General features: G+C 50.0%; 1 protein-coding gene across 7 annotated transcripts in view; it reads right to left on the minus strand.

The window, feature by feature from the left end:
* Window positions 1–828, minus strand: part of ATP2B4 (ATPase plasma membrane Ca2+ transporting 4) — a 95,229-nt gene extending 94,401 nt beyond the window's left edge. For 6 of the 7 annotated variants that reach the window (XM_086693385.1, XM_086693387.1, XM_086693388.1 and 3 more), the window contains exon 1: window positions 395–827. The gene's annotated coding sequence lies outside the window, so the exon portion shown is untranslated. Of the gene's footprint in view, window positions 1–394 lie in introns of all 7 variants that reach the window. The other variant, XM_025921247.2, reaches the window with a different exon arrangement.
* Between the last annotated feature and the right edge of the window lie 8,983 nt (window positions 829–9,811).

Raw genomic sequence — 9,811 nt, forward strand, 5'->3', positions numbered from 1 at the left:
GGGGAGGGGGAGGGCAGGAACGGATGGGGGAAAATAAATGCTTTTTCCAAAAGCTCAGTTTGGGTGTGAAAAAGACAGCCCCTCCATTTCCTTACCCCCACAGCCCAGGAATGACAAAAACTAGGAAAGGAGAAAGAAATCACTTGTTTGATTATATGGTTTCTCAGAACGGAATCTAGGAAACACAGTATTTGACAAATCTGTGCGCGCGCGCGCGCGCGCGCGCACACACACACACACACACACACACACACACACACACATACACACTCCAAACCCAGTCGCAAGAAACATGCTAGGAAGAGGAAATTCAGGGAGTTTTTAGAAGCCATTGAGAGCAAAGAAAGAAACAAAGTTTGCAAATCGCGACTCAATCCATTCTCTGCAAGCCTACCTCTCTTTCTAGCAAAGATCCAGGCTTCTCCAAGCGGGACTCTCCCTCCGGGTTTCCATGGACGGGGTGGGGTGGGGGTGACCACCCACCGGTCTCCCCAGTGTGGCAACCACGCTAGAGATGCTGGCTTTGCTCTCTTGCCTTTCCAGCTACGGCCGGGGAGTGGGCTGGGTCTCCTCCCCCAGCCCTCCCAAAGGGAAGGACCTCTCAGGTTCCTGGAAGAAAATGGGTGCAGGGGAGCTGGACGGGTGTCTCCGGCCTAGCTCTCTTCGGAGGGATCGTTTCCCAGGAAGTTCGTGCTCCCCTCCTCAACCCCCAGCTTTGGACGGTCTCAACAGCAGAGCTTTCTTAAGAAAATGCTTGTCATGGCAACAGCTCCAGCCAACTCGGGCCAGACTCCGGCTCACCAGCTCTCCCGGAGCAGTGCGGGAGGAGAAGGGGGAGGAGCGAGAGCTGGAACGGAGGTGGGGCTTGGCTGGAGGCCAGACCATTACTCTACTGTTAAGGTGGCCCGATTTGGAGCCGCAGCTGCTTCCTGGTTTGTCTTAAGGGGGAATGGCGAAATGGAGGGGAGAAATCCTCTCTAGGGTTTCCACCCCGCCCTTGATGTCACTTGTAGGAAGGAAAGTAAGGGTGGGGGGTTGGAGGTGGGAAGTGGATGTGGGTGGCGGTATTCAACCGTTGCTGGGTGGAGGGAAAAAAGGAAGCCTCTGCTGGCGGTTGGCTTCCTGCGGCTCGCTCCTAACCGGGCCTCTCAACCTCTTAACTCACTCAGACCCAGAACCCAGAAGCCCAAGGTGTCTGCGGAAATTGTGCCACCGGCCCCCCCCCCCCCCCCCCCCCCGCCCCGGTCTGAACCCTTGCAGAAAAGGGGGCTCCCTGGAGGAGAAGGAATCGCCTTGGATGCACACAGGTACACAGCTGTGCTTACCCATAAATCTTAGCACACATCTCCTCACCCAGACTTCGCACACACAATCCTGGGTCATATTCTGCTCCCTCTTGCCTCTGTGCCGACCAGAGGCCCATCCACAGTGCACGGTAACAGCTGTCCTCTTTTCAGCCCTGCTATGTGTGGGCTAAAGCACATGGCATTGTTTCCAATACTCCTGGCCATCTTGGAAGGTACTTATTGTCCTCATTTCAGAGTTGAGGAAATTGAGGCTCAGTGGCTGGACCAAGGTTACACACCTGATTAATGACAGAGCCAGGATGCAAAGCCAAGTCAGACTGACTTCAAAGCCCACGGACCTTCCCGCTCTTGTATCATGCTCCGACACACACTTCCATTTTAATTTGCACACACGCAGACATCCACGCACACTTATATACAGCCTAGAAACTGTTAATCACACCTCCACAGCCACACCCCCACCAACATTGTGCAAGAGTGCCACCCCTAGCTCTCGCCTGGATTTTGCTTGTGGCTTTCAAGTACAAACATGCACCATCAACTGGTTCACAGAACACATCTGTATTGACTGATATAGTCCCACACCTACCTCAGCACACCCGTCATTTGTATTCATATGCTTGTGGAGGGCAGGTTGACATACACTTCACAGGTTTGAGTTGTACACTGTGTAGTGAAGAAGGTGACCTACCAGAGCTTCAGGGGTTGGGGAAGAAGCCTCTTAGATCCTAACCAGCCCCTCAGGCTGCACCTGTCCTGCTTTGCATCCTGTCCTCCCTGCCCCAGGATGAAGAACCGTTTGCACATGCAGAAACCGACTTGTGAATTACACTCCTAAGGTTTACTTTCCTCCTGGCCTTTACCATCCTCCCCAATTTCCTAACATTTGGGTCCTTCCCCCCGCTCCCCCCTCTTTATTTTCCTATCCTACTGTTTCTCAGTAACCCATCTGCATCCTATTTCTGACCTTGGGAAAGTTAAACAGATCAAAGGAAGGACATATTTTTAGACTTGTTGCGCTGGGCTCAGCGCTTAGAGCTCCCGAATGTGGTGCGGGAGACTGCCTGCCACCATGCCATCACCATCTATCTTGGGAACCAGGTCTAAGATAATCCCCTGCCTGTCCCGTGCCTCTCCTCTCCAGCCCAGCTGGTGGAACGTTGCAGGGGTGTGGAGGGGACTTTAGGGTCACCTTCTAATGGAAACCATCCGTGGACTTCTTTTCCAAGTTTCACCCTCCTTGGCACTTAGAGGACACCAAGGGTGAGATGTGTCCTCTTTCACTCCCTGCCCCCCTCCCAGCTTCTCTGGGCCCTCCCACCCCACTCCCCAGGGCATTTCCATGGAAGAAGCAGGGATAGAGACCATACCTTGTTACGGTTCGGAAAGTCCTACCAAAATGTCGGCTTCAGGAGCCCAGATCAATTTTGGGGGGAAGGCATGGGAAATGGGAGGAAAGGAATCAGCCGAACACAACTTCAGATTTAATGCCTTGTCAGGCTCCCTGCTGGATTGCAATAACTTGACATTTTAAAGCCCAATGAGTGTCGGTCAGTCGCATCTTTATCATGAGAAAGCCGGTCTCCAGGATGGTGCTTTAAATGTATTAAAATATATTTTAAGCTTCTCTGCAGTGGCTGTGCGTGGAAGCATTGCCTAACTGTTCAGTACACTTGTCTTGGGGGAGTAACAATTTAGGCCAGATGTGTGGTCCCATTAAAGGAGAAGTCTACTTTGGCCGCCTGGCAAGTGGGGGCTGGAACATGCTGCCAGTTCGTAGCCAGTTAGTATTTGAAAGGCAAAATCCTTTCTTCAAACTCCCTGGGTCCCAGGGAGACAGGCCCTGTTGGGGAGGTGCCACCAAAGAGGATCTTAGGTGTGTCCCACCTCTGGCTGGCTGGGATTCATGGGCAGACCGGGAACATGGCTTCCATGATAGCTTTTAGGTAGATCCTCCCTTCTCTCAGAGCCTAGTGCTCCCCCTGCCCAGGTGGGGGCTGTGGGATAAGAGAAGAGGAACCTTCCACCCTGTTCCAACCCCCCAGCCCTTGTGTAGGCGGGAGACAAGGATGTGAGAGGGTAGGTCAAGGTGGCTCTAGGGCAGCTGCAGCCTGGTGTCTACAGCTGAGCCAGCCACCGAAACCTGTATTTTCTGGAAACCAAGAAGCCTCGGTGCCTTGTTTCTTCCAGCAGCAGGCTTGAGGTCTACGACACTGGAGTTGCGCCCCTTGTCCCTACCATGGCAAGACGGAGGGCACTGCCTCCAACACCAGAAGTTCCTGATTGGGCTGTTGTGTATGGCTAGCTGCCCTAGCCTCTGAATAGCCCCTTTTTCTTCTTATCCACACTGCCCCCTTGACCTTACACGTTCTCTGCTTCATTAGTTCCAGCCTGGCTTTCCTCAGCTAGGCCATGGCGTCCGCAGAGCAGGCCGGTTGTGGCAGGGAGGCCATCACTGTGGACCCTGTGCCCACTCCTCCTCTCACTTGAAGAAAATGCAGTCGACCTTGTCTCTCCCTTAGGTGCTGAACATAATATGCTCCTCTGGCCTCTTGCGAGCTTCCATCTTGAGGTCCCCAAATCACACTTGCTGTTTGCCCTCACCTCCCTGGAATGCAAGCTGCATCTCTCCCTTCTGGAGGCATCTGCTGTCTAGAACAGCAACCATCCTCCCCGCACCCAGACCCGCTTCTTTAAGACGCTCTTTCTCCTCGCTGTTAACATGGGAACTGTCATTTTATTAGAGGTCCCACCACTACTTGACCCAAACTGAGCCAGCTACATCCTTTCCTGAGGTTCTTGAACCTAAGACCACAGAGAGGACAAGTCTTGATTCCCTCCAGCGGTGTGCATCGTGAGGAGTGAGGCTCTGGAATTATCAGCGGCCATGTTTCCTGCACATGGAAGAAGGTTGCCAGTGGGAAAGAATAAAGCTTACGTGGGGAGAGAGGCCAAGAGGAAAGGTGAAGAGAGGCCTGGCAGCATCTGAATCAACTGTATCTCATATCCTACTATGCCCTCCCTGTTCCTACAAATGAGTTAGTTACATGACTCATTTATGCATGCATAAGCTACACTGAATTGGGTTTTTGTCCCTTGTATTAAGTAATATAGAAAGTGACGTAGGGGGACCTGGGTGGCTCAGTCAGTTAAGTGTCTGGCTTTTGATTTCGGCTCAGGTCATGATCTCACGGTTGTGAGATCAAGCCCCGAGTCTGGCTCTATGCTGGGTGTGGAACCTGCTTAGGATTCTCTCCCTTTCTGTCTTCTCTGCCCCTCCCACACTTGCACACATGCTCTCTCTCCCTCTCTCTCTGTTAAAAAAAAATTATATATAAAATATTATAATATATTATAATATATAATATATACATATACACATACATGTATAATATATATTATACACATATATATAATACATATATATGTGTATAATATATATATATATATATATATATATATATATATATATATATAAAACGGAAGGAAAGTTATATAGAAACCTTTTGAGCTGGTATCTACCATTTAGGTACACTCATTTCAGTGAATTTTATTTATTCATTCTATTCATTACTGAATATGTACTATTCAACTCAGTATGTCTATTGCTTCAACATCTATTGGGTCCAGACAAGATATACAGAGATAATAAAGCTTATTGTTTAGTGGAGGAAAAAGATATATTCATAGCATAAGTAACCACAATAGAAGGTGTTATACTCTTTGAAACATATTTGTTGAGTGCTTACTATGTGCTAGGTAGTACTTATTAAAAAGCGAAGTTGCGGGAGCCCCTGGGTGGCTCAGTCGGTTTAAGTATCTGCCTTCGGCTCAGGTCAGGGGTTCTCTGCTGTCCACACAGAGCCTGCTTTAGATCCTCTATCCTCCTCTCTTCCTGCTCCTCCCCTGCTCATGCTTTCTCTCTCTCTCTCCCAAAAATAAATAAATAAAAACTTAAAAAAATATCTAAAAAAATAAAAAATAAAAAGTGAAGTATGAAAATACAGTAGTCCCCCCTTATACATGGGGGATATGTTCCAAGACCCTTAGTGGATGCCTGAAATCGTGGATAGTACTGAACCCTGTATACTCTATGTTTTTTCCCATATGTACCTACATATATACCCATGATAAAGTTTAATTTATACGTTAGGCACAGTAAGAAATTAACAGTAATAACTGATAACAAATCAGAACAATTATAACGATATACTGTAATAAAAGTGATATGAACATGGTCTCTCTCCCTCTCAAAATATCTTTAAAGAAAATTTTTTTTTGTTGGGCTGAGCACTGGGCATTGTATGTAAGCGATGAGCCATGGGAATCTACCCCCAAAACCAAGAGCACACTGTATACACCGTATGTTAGCCAACTTGACAATAAATTATATTTTAAAAAGAAATACATGAATAAAATAAAATAAAATAGAAAATTTTTATGTTTATTTACTTTTGAGAGAGAGAGAGAGAGAGAGAGAGAGAAACAGAGCACCAGTGGGGGAGGGACCGTGAGAGAGGGAGACACAAGGCCTCAGCAAGCTCCAGGCTCCGAGCTGTCAGCACAGAGCCCGATGTGGGGCACTAACTCATGAACCCTGAGGTCATGGCCTGAACTGAAGCCGGACACTTAACTGACCTGAACCACTCAGGTGCCCCTCTTTCTCAAAATATCTTAATGTACTATATTTACTCTTCTTGTGTTGATATGAGATGATAAAATGTCTATGTGATGAGATGAAGTGAGATGATTGACGTAGGCCTGTGACATGGTGTCCAGGCTGCTATTGACCTTACGGTACATCAGAAGAAGGATCTTCTGCTTCCAGAGTGTGGTTGATTGTGGGTAGCTGAGATCGTGGGGAGGTCAACTGTGGATGGGGTTGGTGGGGGAGGCTACCACACTTCCGTGGAAACTCCAGGGAGTGACTATTTCCGACAGGAATGTGAGAAGGCTCTAGAAAGGAGACAGTATTTGGAGGTACCTGAAGAACCTCGAAGAGTAAGCTGTAATCTGTTTTGGACGGATGGGAGGGGTGAAGCCATGAGGGTAATGGCGTGAGCAAGGGTACGGAGCAAGGGTAGGAAGAATGGAGTGAAGGCTGGCGAGACCGGCTGGGGCTGGACTACTGAGGGCCCTGAGTGGCCTCTCCAGGTCTGCATCGAGCCCGCTCGCTGTGGCAACAGTGTGGAAGATAGATTGGAAACCTAGGTGGCAGGCAGGGATGGTCCATGCCCAGGGCAATTCTGGGCAGTTTCATATAACGTAGTTCTATATGACACTGTCCCTGTGTTCTAGAAGCATCTGATCGAGTTGTGGAAACACATAAAATAGATAACAACAAAACACTGTGTGATCATGTCTAAAAGTTGGATCTAGGTGAAAAATCCATAGAAAGTCTGGTGGAGAAGCTGAAGATGGGCTGGGAGCCTTTGGGGGATAGCTTCTTACAGTTGGTGGGGCTCCAGCTGGACTTTGAAATTCTTCTCAGTGTCTCTCTTCCCACTCCCCTGCAGAGGAGTCTGGTGATAGCTGAAGGCAGGCAGTATCTGTCCCATGCCCTTAGTCCTTGTCATACATAACCCAGGGCAAGGGGAGGAAACCGGATCCGGGAAGACAGAGCTTGGGAAACTAATGTAGCTCCAGGTTGGGCCTAAAGGCTTGGGGACAAAGGTGCCCCTTTAGGGACTGGGAGTAAGAGGGCCAGGCAGATATATCAAGACAGAAGGCCATAATATCGGCCTGGGCCAAGATGAAAGGAGATAAAAGGAGGCTGCAGCTAGGTGCGAAGACAGCCAAGGTTCATCTCCCAACATACTGTAATCAAACAGCTAACTCTCAGGTCTGTGGTGAGGGTTGCTTCTGGAACCGGATAGGGAGGACTCTGCCCCTGGAAGGCAATGGTGACTTCAGCTGGGAGGGTCCGAGGGAGACAAAGGATGGACAGTTCCGGCTGTATTTTTATGAGAGAGGAGCAAATCTCAGCAGCTGTCTCAGCAGCAAGCCGGCCCATTTTTCCACTGCAGGAACCTTGCTGGGTCCTCCACGGGAGGCCTGGCTCCCAGCTCACCCCCTTGCTGGGTGTGGGTGGTCATCTACTCTTGACAAGCAGCAATTTCATTTTTCCCACTTCCTGCAATTCCTGGGGAGAGGACTGGATGGGACAGCCTTTACTGAGCTCATTAGAAAGTGGGGTGTCTGAATCTGCAAGGGGGTGATGCAGAATTAAATCACAGCCCTCTTTCTTTGCTGGCTTAGAGGAGCTGGACTCGGAGGATCGCAGATCTCTGTCACCACAGAGGTCTTTGTGGCTCGACTTTTGTTGGTTGGGGTTTTGGTGTTTTGTTGTGTTGACGGTTTCGTGCTCTGATTCTGGCAATAACGAGGTTTGGTGGGGGTGCTAAGAGCTCCATTTTACTCTGCGATCTCGGGCAGAGCAGTGTTGATGACGGGGAAGGCACTCGAGCTGGGCAGTCGGAGTGTGTTTGCACAGGGAAAACCTGTCTGTTGGACCGTATGCTCCTGGGAAATGAACGAGTGCAGAATCCGATGTGGGAAAGCCAGAGTCCACGGAGGTGAGGTCCAGGAGCATCTTTTGAATGCAGGGCCTTTGATGATATGTGGTTCCAGTTCTCTTCTGGTTCAGTTGGTTCGGAAGCTGCTGGGGTTTGGTTTTAATTTCGCCTTGAACTCAGTAACCAGGTTTTTGTTGTTGTTGTTTTTGAAACTCAAGTTTGGTTCGTGATTTGTCTTTCTAACGAAATCTGTGTCTCTCATTTGTTTCCATGTACAGCAAATTATTGTGTCCGGCAAGGGATCACACAATTCATTTGGAAGGAACAGAACAGAGGTCCTCTGGTGGCTGGCCCAGGGCTCTTCTCCCCTACTTTGAGCTGATGGGCTTTCTCACCCTACGGAAACTCAGGCCGATTCCTCAGGCTGCAGGATCCATAGACCGGGAGGGGGTTGGGGAGACCTGTGGGAGCAGCCTTATTGGGAGGGGCTGCGGGGAAGAGGAGACATCAGTGGCATCTGCCTCCATTCCAGGAATTGAATTCTAGCCCTTCTGGTTTATTCTCAAGCTGAGACTGGATTCTGGATTCCAGAAATTCCCCTTCCCTCACCTTCTCACCCAGCGAAGACCGAGGGAGGTGGGCCCTTACAGAAACCTAGAGTGGAATTTGCTTTGTGGCACAGGTGAGGGCCCTTTCCCCTGGCATCTAGCATTTTCAGTCTCTCCCATTATTTAAGCAGCTCCTTAGCCGCCCCCCCCCCCAACCCCCATGTTCGAGACTCCTAGAACCGAGGCTTCCCACTGGGGCCCGGGCAAGTGCTTGAGTTGGGCACTTACCTTTCAGTCATTCATTCAACTACCATTTATTGATCTCTATTATGTGCCAAACAATGGGTAAGCCACTTCTCTTGCATTATCTCCTTTTACTCTGGCCACCCTAAGAGGCCGGTGTCCTTACACTGATTTCGTGGGAAATGACGCCCAGAAAGGCCTGATGACCAGTAAGTCACAAAGCCAGGGGCCAGCTCCCTTCACTCTGCCTCTGCCTCACCCCTCCGTGCTACTTGAAAAGAAAGAAAAGACAAAGAGAGGGGGCGGTATCCAGGCCCAACCCAGAGGCAGGAGCAGGGAGGAGAGATTGTAAATGTCTGGCTCCTCTGTGTGTCCTCAGTTTAACAGCTTCCAGAAGGCAGGAACTGAGGATGGCAGAACCGTCCCCGCCCCCTGCAAAGGCTCTTAGCAGAGGAAGAAGGAGGAGGGAAGGGGATAATTATTTTCTGTATTTAACCTGGGAAGTAGGAAGGGGTGAAGAGAGGAGAGCGGGGGGAAAAATGGAGGGGCAGACCCAAATGTGAAGGGAAGGGTCCTGAGAACCCTTCCCTCTGGAGAAGTTGGCGCCCTCTGCTCCGGGGAAGTCACTCTGTCTCAAAGCAGACTGGTGTATGACTCAACAGGTAAACTCTCTTCTTTTTTTTTTTTTTTTTTTGGGGGGGACAGAGAGAGACAGAGCATGAACGGGGGAGGGGCAGAGAGAGAGGGAGACACAGAATCGGAAATAGGCTCCAGGCTCCGAGCCATCAGCCCAGGGCCTGACGCGGGGCTCGAACTCACGGACCGCGAGATCGTGACCTGGCTGAAGTCGGACGCTTAACCGACTGCGCCGCCCAGGCGCCCCTCAACTCTCTTCTTTAAAATCCCCCTGGGAAGACTGCTGCCTTCTTCGGTTACACACTCCTGCTTTTATCTGTAAGGAGCAAGCAGATTCTTCCGAAGGTCTAACCGGAGCCCTTCTTATCAAAAATTCTGACAGGCACCCACCAGAAGCAGAAAGAGGACAGTAACTGAGATGTGGGACACTTGGGGACTTCTGCTGAGTCTTCCCCAGCACCTCGCTCCTCACTGACAGCTGTGGCCAGGGGTTCTACCTTAGAGGCACCTTTGTCGCCTGGAACTCAGGGTGTGGATGATGGGGGAAGGGGACCCGCAAGGG

Source organism: Puma concolor, chromosome E4 (genome assembly GCF_028749965.1).
Source record: "Puma concolor isolate L17-30 chromosome E4, mPumCon1.1.hap2, whole genome shotgun sequence".
Classification (NCBI taxonomy): Eukaryota; Metazoa; Chordata; class Mammalia; order Carnivora; family Felidae; genus Puma; species Puma concolor.